Here is an 18,042-nt window from a genome sequence, read left to right on the forward strand (position 1 = left end):
GTCATAGTACATTCTTTTACCAGCAGCCCAAAACATGGCCCTTCTACGAGGCACAAATTTCCTCCAAGCACAGGACACGCAGGGGTGGGTGTTTCTGGCTATTTCTAAGTTAGAAGTTATTGAGTTCAACAAAGATTTTGCATTTAATTTGAAGCTGACTGGAAAACATTATCAAGTTATCTCCTAACCAGATTGAGAATACAGCAGCAAAATCAAATCATGGGATAAGTTTCATGCTTTCTTACAGTAGTGGTTTAAATTTGCTGAAGTTAATGGTGTCTTGTTGAATTACATCAGCTTTTTCGCTCTAAAAGAGCATACTAGTATAAACTAAAATGTTATCAACTTCTTGCCAGCAATCTGCTTTTCAGTGCCTGCAAGGCCAGAAAGGAAGACCATTGTTTTAGACACAGTCCAGTAAACCAAGCCAATTCATACACTCTCAAGAAGTCACAGCTCAAAGTAATCAAAAAGCCTGGAATCCCACTAGATACCTTGATAGTCATGGATGCAGTAAACAAAACACAGTCACCAGAAACTATTTCTTTTATCTCCAAATGTTCTGAAATCTGTGATTATTCTTCTTAAGCACTAATCACAGTCATCTAAAAATCTACATTCTATTTTCTGGCCTATTGCTCTGATGCTGAGCTAAAAGATGCCGCTAAAGCATCTTATATCTGCCCATTTATACACGGAGTGGACTGAGAGCAGCAATGTCTTGGTACGCCACTGACTGCCAGCTGGTTTGGGATAGAATCCTAAATACCAGTTTTCCTGTTACAAGCCCCCAACAGTCCCAACTGCAGGTCTCTGAAACTCTCTTCTGAGTCAGTCAGTGCCATATATCACAGAGAATTAAGGACTGGGAATCAGGAAATCTCTACATTTAGAATTCCACTTTCTGGAGTTTCAGCCAACTCTAAGCTTGATGAGCAAAGCCTTTACATCTACACTTTTCATTATTAGCAAGCACAGGTTTTCCCTGGTATTTATCCTTGTGCTGACTGCCTTCACAGGATTCCACAAGGAATCAAGTAGGCTTCTGCAGGGATTTGACACATATGGATGTGTGTACCCCATCTTGACACTACGCTAATCTTGCCAAAAATAGAATGCCCCTGGCAATGCAATTCTTTAAAAAGTAAATTTGGAAGGAATAACAAATGGTAATTAATTGCCTCAAATAAATGGCTCTGGACTAAGTAAAACCCAATTTGATTATATAACAAATAAACCCACCTTCCTAGGTGGTAACCCAATTCATAAAGTTGGGCAGGAAAAAAACTGATAAACAAGTTTTTTGCTGTCCTGCACTCTTCTTCCTTGTGAATTGTATGTCACTCAGCCTAAGGCTTTAGCTGATTTATACATGCAGATAGACAAAAGCCAGCTAAAAGAATACTCAACTTTCCCTTTCTTTGCGGCAAACCAGAGGGAAGCAACATTGGAACCAATTGCCTTGTGCTTCTCAAAGGAGACAGAGAGATGCTCTTTCCCTTTGCTTATACTTCACAATGGAAAAGGTTGTAGGAGTGAACTGACAAAAAGGAGAAAGCCTAATTCCTACCCACTACATAACTGATTGTTGTTGCAGGTATTTGAAAAGCAGATGAACAAAAGAGGCAGTGGGGATTGGGCTTTGTGCAAATAAAACGGAAACTGAAAAAGCTCTACTGTCTACCTCCATAGTCCTGTTGTTACAAAGATTATTTAAACACAAAGTGTCACATAATTCATGTAGAGTTTGGCCTTTCTCACCAGCTTCCCTGGCATCTTACTGATCTCTAATCTCCAAAGTACTGTGACACTCTAACCTGACCATATAAGTACCACTTGCCATTAAATTCTGTCAAGCAACTGCTGTACCCAAACTCAAGACTCCCTGCGGTATTGCTATAGGGCGTCCCACAGATACAGCCTCACTTCCCTGAGTACCACTCCTCCGATGCTGCGTTAGCTTCAATGCCAGCATCTGCTAGCCAAACAAGTGCCGCAGAAGAGAACACCTGACAACTCCTGCCATTTCCACCCACATGACCCCAGTAAAACCACTGGGTTTACATAGAACAGAATTTGGCTAAATCATTTTATTTTCTATTGAATATGTTTTGTTTGATCATAACAAATCAACACAGTGTGATGTAAACTAGCTGATCTTAATCAGAAGTGTACTAAATACCCATTTGACATCTGCACACATTGTTAGGTTCCTGCCTGCTCTGCATGCACAATTTAATTAGATGAGTAATAAATGTGTCAAATCTATCAATGGTGTAAAACATTTGACTGCAGTGAATTTACATCCTTGATTTGTATTGTTCACAGATGGCTTATTATTGCTAACAGTGTTTACCTATTTATCCTAAAAAAATAATAATAATCTTCTTTCATTTACATTGATTTGTCCAATTTTCCAGGAGGGAAATACAATTAACCACCAATAAGAAGAAAAAATTCAAAGTTGACAGATGAGATGCTGTTTTAAGACACTCAGTTCTATTATGCTAAAAGCATTCTCTCTTTGTTGCAACAACACTTCCAAAATAAAGCCCAAATTGCAACAGGAGTAAAGTGAAAACTCAACTATAAGTTTGAGAAAGTATTTTCCATGTATCATAATTTCCTCTATTGAGCAGTGATTGTGTATTATATATAGCCAACATAATATTCATCAGTTCTTAATAAATAAATATATTTTCTCAAAAGCTCTTTTTTTAGAAGAATTGAAACACTTGAGTCTTAGATATTGAAGTGTTTGTGGAAGTCGTGCTAGTAACAAGGGAACAGAAAAAGGCAAACTCCAGTTTAAAAAGGCTGGTCTGCAGGATTGCACACAATATCAAAAAACAAGTCTGTTCCAACTCAGCCACTAGAATAGCCTCTTTCTCTGCATCAACCGTAGAAAGTGCACAGGAAAAGTAAATTAGAATATTCAGGGAAGTATTGCTGTAGGCTTGCCACTGCTACCTGCTGCAGCTGAAGACGGAATAATAGACTAGTTGCCATTGCTATGTCGTTACATTCTGGTATAGAGTTCCTTAGTGGGAGATAGTCTTAGTGAATTCCTTCTTTCCTGTCTCCCCAAGTGTCAAGCTGTGTGCTAATTTGCCTGAAAATCTGTGCTTAGGTTCCTAAAATGTTAATCCAAAACGCACTAACTGAAAATTCTTTTGAATTGAATTGCATTGGGATTAGGCCAAATAAACTTCTCTACTTTCAAAAATCATAATAGAGAATAGAATTGACTAGCACCAAAGTTTATGACACAGCCACCGGACACAAATGCATTCAATATAATCAAGTTGCTACTTCTCAAATTTTAATTATAGGAAAAGCATTGTAAAAGTCAGACTTGCATTAAAACCAGGCAGTTTAACAAGACCTAATAATAAATTTTTTATCAATAGGAATATTCAGAATTAACTTTCTGTGTACAAATTAGATTTTAAATAGCAGGTTCATTTCTCCGGTGATCTAATTTAGGTTTTGGTATCAAACAATGTTTCAAACACATAAAAACCTCCTATGGTAGATTTTTATCCCTAATGTTTTCCAGCTGGTCTCTAATAACTATTCCTAATTGTACTTGTTAAAAAGTGGATTTATGAATCTCAATTAGACTGGTTTTATTTATCCTACAGCAATTTTCAGTACCAACCAAGACCATTTCAAGACAGAAAAAGTTTTATGTGGATGACAGAATAATTATGAAAATAAAAAGGAAAATGCCTTTTATACAACTTAATTCTCAGTAATTCTATTTCAATAATCCAAAACAGAAAATACAACGTGTAATAACCATTTTGGGAATTTTGTTCATTCCACAAGTTACAAGGTACTTTTATTACTAGGATATTCAGCTTTGCTTGTGTGCCCTACTGTGAATGTAAAGATTTACAACATTCTCAGTGAATCTATTATAATTTTCTTTGCAAACTTAATATCCTGATTCAGCAAAGTATTGAGATACAAGCTTACTCTAAGCACACACTGAAGATTCCAGTCAATGTAAAATTTCCTGAAATTCATGCAGGGCAGCTTCAGCCAAGTTGTTAAGTGTATGCTTATCTTGAAAGTTTAATGTGACTAAATCTTCATTGGGCACCCAGGTAGTCATTTAACTAACTGTTTTGCTGACCAGTGTCCAGTGTTGTGAAAGAAAAGTTACAATACATCCTTGCAAAACAATGGCTTCCCTCCCATGACTAATACATACTCTAAGACCAGTTCTCACTTGGCCTCAGTATAAACATATGCTATACAAAATTTTTTGTCATCTTACTGTGAAATGTATCCTTAAAGAGACAGCACCTCAGTTGCAGGACTTATGAGAAGGCATTGCTGTCAGGATTCAGACATTAAACAGTATCAGCCACATCTCTGCATGAGCGTTATCCATCTCCCACAGAAAGCTAAGCAAAATTAGTAAACATGACTATGTGCCTGCCGTGCCGTATCTATGAAAAAGCAAAGATTCCACAGTTTAATAGAGGAAAAAAAATTATAAGTGACATAAAATGTTTTAGACTAAAATATATCCCATACATGTGAAAAAACTTCTGCTACAAACACATTTTTCTATTACAGTCTCCTACAGCTTTCCCAGATGGCCAGGTAGTGGCTATTCCTTGGAGGTCACCATATGCTGTACAATTAGTGCGTCATGTCTCCGATTAACATTCAGATTTCTGACAAATGTCCATGAAATCAGAGCTGGAGACCAAGACTTGTGCATCAAAGAAGGAAAAAGAGGCTCTTCCATGGCAAATTCTGAAACTCAAAGTCATTATACCTAATGTAATAACCATGAATATTCTCCTTGAACACCACTTCTAGCCAAGTCAATGGACAAGGCTGTCTTATTTCTGCAAGTTTCTACTCATTGCTAGGCTGAATATAGACACAAGAATGCTATTTTTACAACATTACATTACAACATTGTCTGTTGTTGCAGCCAAACACTTTGGCTTGAAAATTTGACTTCAGATATGCGTTAAGTAATGCACAGTAAATTCTCATCCAAGAGAAAAAAAGATATGCTAGTGTGCATGCAAAGCTGTGCTCTGGGCACAGCACAGTTAACACATGCCTGCTGTCCACTCGACATTTTCCTTAAAAGCTGCTGTGAAAAAATCAGATTTCTCCCCAGAAGTACTATGATTGAAAGTAGCAACTTGAAAACAGCAATGTTTTTATGGGCTCCTGTGAAGAGGATTCTCCAGCGCTCAGTAGGGTGAATCCAACCTTCTCAAAAATACTGATCCCATTATTCAGTTTTGGTAATTAAAATGTTTTCTAAATGATTGTTCCCCAGCAGGAGGAAATTGATTAATTTTAATGCATTATTGTATTTTAGCATGGAACAACTTTTTTTTTTCCTCCTCCTCTTGTTCCCACCATTTGCAGATGAATTATTTAGATGTGAAGATTTGCCTACTCTATTTGACATGAAGCTTTAGGGAGTAAGTGGAGAAACCCAAGGAGTGCCTCATCATTTACAAGTTCAGTTTCTTTCTATTTGGATATTGATTAGCAGAGCATGTATTGTGCGGAAGTGGCCTGACTAAGGAAACATAGATCTAAATGTGACTTTAACAGAATTTACATATTTAGAAATGCATTTGAGGGTTTCAATATATGCTGCTTTCAAGTAGTTTTGTTTGTGGTTTTTGGGGTTTTGTTATACCAGGCCACAGAATCTTATTTGATTTAAACATATTTGAATAACACTATGAGTATCATTTACAAACACAGTGCACTACTTATTTAGCCCCAATTGCTGATTCCTTTAAAGCACACCCATTGACTTCAGTTGGTTTTGGGTTAGGCTGTTAATCACTTACATGAGTGTAAAAAGAAGCAGCAAACATCTGGAGAGCTAACCTCAAACACTGGTTCAAAACTAGACCCTGTCCCATCTGAAGAAAAGTGATGCATGTATCTTACAATTCTATCACAGCAAGCAATATTTTAAATAATTAAAATTATTTTGTGTGTTTTCATCTTTTGCAGTAATTTGAGTAGAATCAATGCTGCCACAGATGACCTAAAAACCTGCTCCCAACATTTTTTTTCCTTTTTAGAAAGGCTTCTGCATGATTACAAATTAAAAGGAAAATCCAATATGATTTTAGCAGACAATAAAAGTTTGCTTACATATCCACTTTATTTTCAAGCAGACTTCAGATACATGACAAAACTGATATATAATCGGGTCTTCTGGAATGAAACTATTATCAACCAATTGCACAAAATACAGCAACAACTAACTGGCTTTGGACTTAATAGCAACTGGCAGCAGCAACATCCAAAAAATTAAGAGAAATGACCAGGGTAGACTGGTCTATAGGTAATGCAAGACTAATTTGCCTAGAGATGCATACAGATGCATACTCACAAGAACTTTGCACAGGATCTTGGAGCACTCTATAAGTATGTTAAGATTTTTTTAAAAAGTATCAGGAGCATTAGTATTCCCAGAAAATAGAAGGCACTGATATTATAGGCAGTCTTTGACAAAGCCAAGAACTGGCTTCACCTTTCCTGATTCTGTAGCACATTTCTTTTTCTGGCAGTAGATTTATCCAATAAACAACAGTAATCATAACATTTATTGCTTAATATTAAATTTACTAAAGTGCTCAAAGGTCTCAAGTAGAACGAAGGCCATCCAAAGAAACTGTTTGTCCTAAAAAACTTACTGTCCTACATATCTCTGACGAAAGTCTCATCTTCAAAAGAACAGCAAGACTTCACTGCAGTTGAATATCCCAGCTGCTAGCACTTTCCATCATTGTGGACTTAGTTTGAGTTCACGTTTGAAACTCAGCTCTGATAGAGGCCAAAAATAAAAAAGTCATGTCCTTCATACAGCAAAGTTATGAATGTATGTTACAAGATAGTAGTAAGCAACACAGAGGCTACATTATATTTTGGGCATACTGTACAGATTTAAGTCTTGTGTACAATTAAAGAAAAGAATACTACAGTATAAAGGAGAATGGCATGAAGAACACATTATCCTATTTCCAAACAGTCCGGTATCTGATGCCTTTGAATAATGAGGTTTAGCTAGATGAGAAGAATTCTTTGTCCATTATGAATTCATACATATATGTAATGAATAACAACCAACTAGGTGAATGCAAGAAAATACTTATTTGTATCAAAGTTGGGGGTTTTTTTATGACAGGCAACATGCAACACAAGACATCTTTTAACTCATACACAGATGTCCAAGACATTAGCTAGAAAGAAAGAATCTGATTAGCAGCTGGGGTTTCAGTATGAAATGCACACACTCAAACACTGCTTTCTCTTTGAGTGGATCAGATGGTTTAAACGGGGATCATATCTGCTCATAAGATATTTCTCACTGTGGCTTAAGAATTTACCTGAAGTGACATCAATTTTTAAGACTGCATTCTTCACACTACTAACCAGAGTGATTAATGAGGGCAGATGTACAAACCCCCACACGCAAGGAGTCAAGCTTATAATTTACAGCGTCGCCTCCTAACAGTGATATTTTTATGCATACTGACTTGCACTATTTCTTCTCCAGAACTCTAATGCAAGAGTTAAGACTTTATATTGCTTTTTATTTTTCCCATGCAATGTAACAAGCAAGCGGTATGCAAGTACCCCAGAATATGGAAAAGAACCACTTTTAAACCAAAAAGGTAACCTATATGTAAAAAGAATCAATGGTACTAAATGGCTTCACTGAAATAAATCCAGTGCTAACAAATGTATAATGCTCTCTGTTGGCAATTGAAAAAAGAAAAAAACAAACAAATCAAAAAGGGCCCAAATAACCCAGAAGCATTAATGAAACCACTATCAATGTCTTCTAGTGAATTCAGCATTCACGAAAGAATACTGGGCAGGTCTGCTCACTTTTCAGTGCCAACTGTTAAGTATTTAATTCATCCCAATTTCACAAAGTCACAGAATGGTTAAGGTTGGAAGGGATCTCTGGAAGTCATCTGATCTAATGCCCCCACTCAAGCAGAGCCACTGAGAGCTAGTTGCCCAGGACAGTGTTGAGGTTCCAAAGATGGAGATTCCACATCCTTGGAGTTTTTTAAGATTACATCCTTGTTTTTTATGATGACATTCCTAGCTTTTTGAAACCTGTAAATGCCTAAAAATACATCTACATACCCAAATACTGTCCTCTCAGTGTTTTATGTCCTCCTTTTGTACTACTTCCTCTTCCAGAATTAAGCTGAATTCCTTTCACCCCCCCTACTTATTCTTTTCGGTGCTGTCACCAGTAAACCTGCAAACTCGCATTATTACAAACACCAATGGGGTGTCTGTTGACTACCAGATCCTCAAAAAAAACCAACCAAACAAAAAACCCCACCAACTGGAAAGCCACAACTGAAAGGCAGCTGGGGATTGCACTACTGAAGCCAGACACAGACAAACTTGGAGAATACCAGGCAGGTGGGTAGCAGTCCTCGGTGGAGTAGGAGCACACAGGCAGGAGGGTCTTTGCAACAATTTTACATCAGTGGCCAAATTGAGGCCACATTCCATCCCGAAGTGGAAAAGTAGCACTGAGACACCAGTCCTTCCCCTTTCTGGGTGCTGTTTCAGGCACAATTCAGCAGGATATAATAATCAGATCCTAACATTTATGTATCCCTTCAAGTAAATGCAGTGTGCTGCATTACTAACATTTACACCACAAGAGCACTTTTGCAAGCTCAGAATACATATTTGCCTCCTCCTTCAGTAGTCTGCACATTGGTAGGTTGCGTTACGAAAGTCAGAGCCTATTTCATTCCAGAGTACCTGTGCAAACATGTTTCTTTTACAAAAGTCAACAGAACTACTAGTCTATATTCTGCTTCCAGTGCAGATTATTTTAAGTAGGTCTCCTTTTTTTTTTTTTGAATGTCTGCATACAGAAGAAACAACCTAAACTTAGCTCTTTACTACATAGAGAAGACAGACCCTAAAATTGTCCTCTGCTTAATGTTCTACCAAGCTGCCCTTCGAGCAGAAAACTCAATCCTTAAACAAAGCCTAAAAGGCAGGATAAGACAAAAGACAGACCTGCAGAAAAATAAGAGAGCAGGGGGGGGAACATCTGCTAAAAATATTAGGAGGATGCCTGAATTATCTAGAAACCATCAGAGTTAAATGCTGGACGTTAATCAGCACAGCAACATCCTGCTGTTTCTCTTTGTCTCTCTTTCTTTTTCTGTCAAGCAAAAGGATTTTGCACACCACACACAGATCTGATTCCTCACCTTAACATTCTCATTTAACTCAGTAATGTCTGGGTGAGCCTTTTATCTGTTGCTGAATTTTATTTAGTTGTTTCTTTGTCCTCTCCTGTTTATTTTCCTAATTATGTTTTTTTTTCTTGCTCTTTTCTACCTATAAGTAACTTTCTGTATCTTTCCTACCCACACACCTCTGCCTACCAAAATGGTTTCCATTGCCTTTCTTGTTTAACATTGTTTGCCCCTCACACAGGGTTCCCACATTTTTTGCATTTTACAGATCAGAGCAAGAGGAACAAGATCAGTTTCCAGGCTGCACTCAGACCATCCACAAACAATCCCACGGAACATATTTTGAGAAATAAATTTCATTTACATCTTTATCAGCCAGAGTGGTACAATATAAACCAGAAAGAAAGATTAAGAAAAATAAAACTTTTCAAAATTCCTATGGATTGGAATGTACATAGCAGCTGTCTCAAGTATTAAGAGCACCCACTGCATTCATTTGTTAACTGATACTTTGCTATCTTTTGACCACAAACAGCAGACAGTATTTTGTCATTGGACAGATCTCAGTTTACATAAATCACAGCTTCTGCCCAGTTTATAACCCAGTGCTACGTAACAACCTCATGGATCTCCTGCAACAGGCAGTACCAAGCAAATGAGTCTCCTCGCATTTGCAGCATACAAATCTGTGTATTTGACCATCATTATTTACTATAAATGAATATTTTGTAAATATAATCTACCACTGTTGTAATTTCTGTGACTTACTCCCAGCAGCCCTCACTGCAGAGATTGCATCTAATCAATCCTCAATTAATATGCAAATATATCCGATAGGCTACTGATGTCTTTCCTTTAAAACACACAATACATAATTAACGACAGCTGTAATGGCACCAAAGACTCCAAACCAAAAGAACTTCTCACTGTAATTTACACTTACCACCACTAAAGAAGACTGATTTGTTGGAGTATTTCTTTTTCAAGTTTTTTGCAGTCTTCTGGAAAAGCCATTATTAGTAGTTCTAGTCAGTGACTGCAGTTACTATACTTGGCTCCTCAAAACAAAATTCTATGTAACTAAGTACAATGTTATTTCCTATTATAACATCTGCTGGTAATAGCTAGGGCTACATCCAAAAATCCTATTTCAGGGAAAGTTTATAGTAAAACAGCAAAAACATCACTGTATACACAGCTCTGTCCTGCTTTAACACTATAGCTATCAAGATCCATCATATCTAAATTAATGTTCAGAGTTACAAATGATATTTTTTAAATTTGTTCATTCATTCATTTACAATAGTTTTTAGTCTTTTTACCTTTCTTCACAAGTAAAATAGAAACTAGGCATTATTATGAAAGGGTGGGATTAATCTCGCCAGATTTGAGTAATCCAAAACTTACGATGCCTGGTCTGGTCTGCTAGTCCAGCTCGAGGACTGGTAGACTACCAAGGACTACCTTGACTTCCTTGGAGGAGGGTGGCAGGCATCATATCCAGAAGGCAATTAATCCTAAAGGTGATACCATCTGCAAAAACAAGCCTCCAAATGTCTAATCTCTCTGCAAATAAACACTGGTATAAAACACTTCTTTCTTTAGCATTTCAGTGCATGACTAGTCACATGGTGTTTTGCAGAAGGCAATGCATAGTAACACTGAGAAGTAAATTTTCTGATGCTTGAATTGTATCTATAAAATAACTGATTGGCTCTGTTTGGTTGACAAAATACCTACCCGAAATATGCACACAAAAAAAAGGGGGTGGGGAATGAGGAGAAGGGATGAAGAACATTCCTGCATTGGACATTTTTACTAAGTTTGAGAAATGGTAGGTGTTATAACTTTAATGGTTCTGATTTGCCTTATCCATTTTAACACACAGAATTTAATATGATTTCAAATTAATCACAGTATTTCTTTAAAGTGATATTTACAGCTTTTACATTTAAATGAAGGCAAACAAAAGTATAATTTATGCTATAATAATGTCATATAAAGTATCGTTGTTTTAATTCTTTAATAGAATTAAGCTAGCTGTGGCAAGTAGATAAAACCCCTTTGAATAGTGAAACACTGCCATAGTTTGTCTTGTCAAGGCTCCTGCTTCTAAGAATATTTATGATTTTACCGTTCCTTGAGAACCATAAATGACACAGCATGTCAATGAGACAGTTTCAATCTCAAGTCTGGATATTTCTGTCCAGAACTAGAGTATAATTCAGTCTCCATCCCCAGATAACCCCAGCCTTTCTCGTTATACTGCTAACAAAGGGATTAATACTGGACTTCCTCCTGAGAAACAAATTCTATACCTTGTGCTAACCTCCATGACTTTGCCAAGACTGCATGGAATGAAAATGAACACAGCATTTCATTGTGAATTAAGAAAGCACGAATCAGACCCCAGTGTGCAAAGTAGAATGGCAATTTTCTGGAGTGACTGCCTGTCAAGTAGGTACTAGACTATGATGCACAATTCATTTGACAAACTGAGTGTCAGTGAAGTCACCTACCAGTGTCCTATGCTGCTACCAAAAGCATGTTGGCTGCTAAATGACTTGACATTCTTTTTTCTTTTTCTACTGAGCTTATTTTAGAAAGGTTGTATATCAATCTGGAAAGTGCTGTGAACATGATGTTATCGTAATGGTACCATATGCCAGTCGACTACTTACAAATCATCCATGCTTCCCTCACTTGGTAGATTTTAAAAGCATGATAAAGAACTTGATTCTCCTCATGCTTACACTGGCTTTATATCCGTATACTTCCATGTTTTATGCTGGTAAAAAAAAAAAAAAGGACAAATATTTATACCAAATCCTCAAAAAACCTTTAAAGGCTCTTAAAATAGTTGTGTCAAATGACAGTTTTTCCTATTCGAATATTTGTCTCAAAAACAGATGTGAGTATTAGAAATGCAAACCCTATGAAGAAGTAGAATATGCTCCCAAAACACCTTATCTAGCCATACAATATATAGAAATAGGTTATATCCTTTAACTAAAGAGCTTTGGAGCTTTTAATTTATCTTCCTGGTTTGGCCCCTTAAGGAGGCAACTGTGAATTCCACTACTCCATCTTACAGTTTGTCTATGTTTTTTCCCACCTTCTTTGTTCTAGAGAAAGCAGATTTTTATGTGTTTACAACACTCCATAAACCTTGCAAAAAATCATGTAACCTAAGATGTGATAAAAACAGGAAGTTAGCAAAAGTTTACATCTTAACAAGGAATCCAAGAAAAAAGGTTACAGAAAACTTCAGCAGCATATCTGAACTTAAGAGAGCCTGAACTCATTTCCACTCAAATCTACCAGTTACATGGGGGACACAAAAAAAAAAAAAAAAAAAAAAAAGGATTTGTTCACAAATTTCACACTTGGCTAACCTTCAAGCTGTCATCTTCTGGCAGTTCTCTGGTGCCATTTTAACCCTTTAAGACATTTTTCAGAGTGACTATTAGTGCTCATCAAACGCTTTAGGTTGAAAAACCTAGAAAATTAAGTATATGAATTTGAGCATAGAACTATTTTCACTCAGCTACTGCACCTTACTCCTCCCTCCATGCAAAGCGTATCTCTAGCAGTGAACCCGATTTCAGCTTCATGCCCTGCTCGTTCACCAGCCTATATAGCCAGGTTGTTACTAGGAGAAATTCTCAGTACCAGTTCTTACTGCAAAAGAAAAAGTTAGGCCTACCAGTTGTGGTCTTGTTTACAATCTGGTGCAAGTTGGATGTGCTCTTCTTTCCTGCTGTATTTCTGTGAGTGTGCTAAGTAGTGACCTTCATGTTTTATCTCTCTCCCGCTCTCTGAAAGAAGCTTTCATACAAATTTCAGTATTTTGCCTTCAGAACAGCAGCCAGATAGGAGAAATGGCCTGAAGGGCTTAGCACTACTGTTAATACACAAGTGGTTGTAAGCACACTTAACTTAGAGAATTCTAGACTTGTCTTTGGACATCCTAACTGAATACTTTAGACTGTCTGGGCTATAGCCCACTGTTTTATAGCTACCCAGTCTGATCTTCCCAAGGGCATGGAATATCATCTTTTCATGAATGGGTACATAATCATTAATTCCTAAGCTAAGGATCACATTTTGTAAACTTTAAATAAAATTTATCCTCTGTATATGTATACACCAATTGTACATCACTCACAGGAATCACACAGAAGTATCACATAGCTGAATTCATCTGGCAATCTTAAAAAGTGATTCTGTCTGGGATTTGTCTCCTTTGAGAGTAGCTCTTCTAATTTTCTACAAGCTTTTTCATCTCTCTCTCCTTAACATACAGAACTTCCTCGCTGAGGTTTCAATCAGTTTTGTGCAAAGGAAAGTACCAATCGCTACTGCAGCATGGTCAGCCTGCACAGTACAGAACAATGAGGTTGAATTTTTTTAATCTTTTCCATTAACATCTGAACAACCCTTTCTAGGGGTATCTCATTAGTTACAATTACCATCGTGAATAATTTCCTTGGTCCCAGGTTTTACATATTAGTCATTTTTAGTAATATGTGAGACAGGCAGAGAAGGACTCCCGTTGCCTCAACAGGGATGACAAGTGCTGTTTGAGAAACCTGAGGAACACTAAGATATCTGCATTGGGCACTAGATACAACATGTGTCTCACAGGACAACTGAATGCTGTTGGAGCAGCAACTAGAGACCAGGCAGGATACCCTGGAGACCCTTAGATGACTGTGAGATCCGAGTCCTAACTGCAACTACAGCACGGTCTGAACTCCATCACCATCAGTAGAGAAATTCCCAGTGACTTTGGCTTTGAATTGGAACTAGACTGACTCTTGTAGTGTCACACTTTCTTTTGCACAGATATGTATGTGTAAGGAAACCCATGCCTTCTAGCACTCCTCTGCAAGATGCAACAAGAATTGACACATTTTCATAAAATGAAAATAAGAATTAAGTGTGTAAACAGGTAATTCAAACCCAAAGTGGTACAGATGGATAGTTTGTGGGAACCCACCACAGACAGACCCTCTATGCACCAGGAAGTACATGAAGGCCAATGGCAAGTATGCATGTTGCAATAATTAAAATGTAAAAACTAATGCAGGCACCATACTTACACACTCCCCAGTGCCTGCAGCCCCCACGTCTCAAAAAAAAGAGCTTATAGCTTTTATATAAAGTAACTGTGAACTGTATAAAGCCTCCATTTAAATTTCCACCCCAGAGATTTGCACAGCAGTACTGCAAAAAGTAGTAATTATATAGAAGCTTTTTAATAGGCAATGGTATGCAGCACATCTCTTTTTAAGCTGAGCAACCGAAGTAGTATCATAAATATTACGTTTAAATAGTAGATCAAACCACATGGTTTTGAAAACAATAACTAAGCACATACTTTGCGGGAGCACAGAATTAGAAATGATTTCACAGAGAAGGATAAAAGGTTTGCAGGAATGGCGATCACACCACAGAGAAATAGTTTATACAGCCTGTACTTGAAGGTACATTCACAGTTCCAACATAATTAACTGTTTTCAGAGATTTATAGTTTTGCTGTATGCATTTGCTTAAATATTAATTCTGCTGCCTAGCATTTAAAGAACGATGGATTATTCAAAGTAAAAATGGCTGAATGACCCATTCATAGTAAATATGCTTACAGACTTGCAACTTATTAAGAGAAAACACAGGCTTCTGTTTGATACTTCTGACTATTAATGTATTTTTAATCGTAAAACAAGAGATAAAATTAGTCTTTTTTCAATGACTACAAAACAGGAGCAGCATAATGCATCTCTAATATTGTATATTTTACTTCCAGATTTTTTTTTTTATTAAAACTATAAAATTTTATGAAGTGGATGACCAGATGACTGGAAAGAAAGACATTGAAATTTTATTTTGAAAACCACATAGTGACCACACCACCATTTTCAATGTTTCATATGTTGAAACACTGAAACACTGTCACCTTTTCAACTTTTGCAATTCTGTAACAAATTTACTCAGATATTAACAAGCAGAAAGAAAAGTTAAGTTAACAGTTTGCACATTGAAGAAGCCTTCAGAAAATGTTAGTGACAAATAAGAACTCCTGTACCTGCACTGAAACTAATTTTGCAAGCATGTACCATTATCCTTAAACATATGTGCTTATTAGTATTTATTGTTCTAATGCAAAGCCAATTCAGGTGCCTCACACTAACTTTAATAGACTCCAGACCAGCTCCCATGAATGTAAACTTGTTCATCAGCTTTTGCAAGACCTGATCATCAGTCTGTAAAAGATCACATAAAATCATATCCTACGATGAGACTGGTTGGTTGGTTCACTTGCCTTTACTTAGCACTACTATAAGCCAGGCAACACACATAAAGGAATCCATCTATCAGACATTAGTCTGCGAAGAAAAACTTGTGGGATTTAATAACAAAGTGGACATGTAAGGAAGGTCCAAACAGAGAGAAAAGCTCTGGCTGCACTCTAAGAGAAATCTAACAGAATGGGAAGGATTCAAACTGAGACTTGGCTATCCCAGAAGAAATCTCCACAAAATTACTCAGCCCTGTAATGTGAAATTAAGAGACATAACATCCAATCACCTGATTCGATATTTCCATTACCAAAATACAGGTAATATTTTGGGTGGGGGTGGGCAAGGGTCTCCCCCATTTGACGGGATATGGAAGGTAGACAGGTACTGCATTCTAATTAATTCATAATTCATATGCTACCTATTTATGTTCTAAACCAGGAGGTCATAAACATATGAACTGTAGGCTTCCTTTTAGTTAACTCCGGACTTTCTTTCTGCTGGGGATGAGGGGGGGAACGGGGGCTAATGCCAGCCTTCACAGTATTTAGTGATCACAGGGGGTTATTTAAATCTCCAAGCCCTGTGATACTTTGAGAGACGGCTGCCTTGGTTTCACAAAATATTGATCCTCTGCCCACCTCTCCGGGCCAACCAGATGCCCGGTGCTTGCAGCTGAATATTAATAAACATAGACATCAAAACTCTGTGCTGTCACCTGAGGATGTCAGGTGAGCATTTTATTTGGGAGCTGATATCTTGACACTCCCAAACTTCTCTCTCTTTGTTAAGAGCCATCTGGCAGGGCGGCCAGAGTCCTTCCTAAGCAAAAGGGAATGTTTGGCAGCGAGTAGCACCAGTGAGAGTGATTCCACCAGCTCCCCAGCCTCAAGAAACAGGCATCACTTACACACTGCATCCTACAACTTCTCACCCTGTGCCTCTCCTTATCCCAAAAACAACCCTTTTCATCAGGAGCCCTGCTAAGTACAGACAAGGGAAACTGCTACAACCCGACAGCGGAGGCGCAGCCCGAGACTCCGCTCACCCGCGCAGAGCAGCAGCCCACGGACGGGGATACACAGGGACCAAATCTGCCTCCTGCAACCAGAAGAAAGTTCGTGCCGACACAACACCCCAGTAAACCATGCGGTGGGGGGGCGGTTTCTGAGAGAAGCGCTGAGAGGGGAGAGTCCTAATAAAGCCGTAAGATTTCACCCACGCACACATCTCCTAGATCAGCACTTCCAAAATCACCAACAAGAACCCAAAGAAAGATCGAGGGAAGGGACAGAAACGGGAGGCTGGAGGGAGACTGCCTCCCCCCGGGTTGTCCTCGATGCCTGGGCAGTTCCGGGAGGAGCAGGGAAGGGGGCTTCCTCCCTTGCAGCCAGAGGGTACAGAGGAAGCTCCTTGCCCCGCAGCAGCAGCAACGCCCGGAACAAACGGGGCGTGGGGGGCCGCAGCTGCAGACCCAGGGGCTTCGGCGTCGCGTCCCCCGCAGCGCCCAGCCCCTGTCCCGACTGCGCACCTACCTCGGCGGGATCCGGGGCCGAAGCCCCGTCGTGGGGGCCGATCCGTGGGGCTGCGGCGGCGGCAGCGCGACGCTGCGAGAGGCGGCGGCGGGAGGCGGCGAGCGGCAGCCCGGGCTGCAACGGCCGAGCCAGGGCCGCTCGCGCGGGTGCACCGCACTGGCACCGCTGCCCAGGACAGGGAGGCGATGCTGCTGCGGGGGACTCCGGCCGCCTCTTTGGCTCTGTTAGGAAAGTTACCGCGGCCACACGACCCACCTTAAACCCGCCTCCCCGCAGGACACGGGGGAGGGGGAAAGAGGAGGAGGGAGGGAGGAGACGGGGGTGGGGGCTCGGAGCCGTTCATTTCCCAGCGCAGAACCAAGTCACAGCAGCATCTCTCGGGCTGTCGCTCCGGGATGCAGGGCTGGGCGCACCAGTACTGCCCCGGCTCCCGCGGACGCCGGACTGGGGCAGCGCTCCGCTCCGCTCCCCTCCCCCTGGATTCTTGCATTTACGCGCGGTACCACGGCGCCGGCTTCAGAGCGCAGAAACTTTCCCGTTTCCTGCGGCGCTGACGCTGATTTTTTGGCTTACTCGTTTGGTGATGACTGGTTTGGCATCTCGTTATTTATTTAACCATTTGTTGTTTGGGGGAAGGGGGATCTAGTCCTGAAACCTTGGGGTTTGTGTATGTGTTCTGGGTTGGTTTTTTTCTCCGCCCGATTCAATTAAAATACCTTAAACAGACTAAGAGGACAAAGAATCGACACCCCGGCATCCCAAGGTTGCCCGCCCGAACAGTGCATGTGGGAATGAGGAAGCAAACTCTATAGCTGAGGCAGAAACACTTAGCAGCTCAGCAGAGGGTAGCAGATGAGGAAAAACCAAGGCTCCCTGCCTCCTGCAGCTAAAAGAAGGGGATCTCCAGAGCAGAGACCTATCAAACTCCTCTGACGCACTTAGCGGGAG

The 18,042-nt window shown here is 39.4% G+C and overlaps 1 protein-coding gene across 3 annotated transcripts in view; it reads right to left on the reverse strand.

Annotated features, from left to right (window-relative positions):
- The window catches only part of MEGF11 (multiple EGF like domains 11), a 288,710-nt gene extending 271,402 nt beyond the window's left edge, over window positions 1-17,308 (reverse strand). For all 3 annotated transcript variants that reach the window (XM_056345811.1, XM_056345810.1, XM_056345809.1), the window contains exon 1: window positions 17,095-17,308. The gene's annotated coding sequence lies outside the window, so the exon portion shown is untranslated. The remainder of the gene's footprint in view (window positions 1-17,094) is intronic.
- Between the last annotated feature and the right edge of the window lie 734 nt (window positions 17,309-18,042).

Source organism: Falco biarmicus, chromosome 7 (assembly GCF_023638135.1).
Source record: "Falco biarmicus isolate bFalBia1 chromosome 7, bFalBia1.pri, whole genome shotgun sequence".
In the NCBI taxonomy this organism is placed as follows: Eukaryota; Metazoa; Chordata; class Aves; order Falconiformes; family Falconidae; genus Falco; species Falco biarmicus.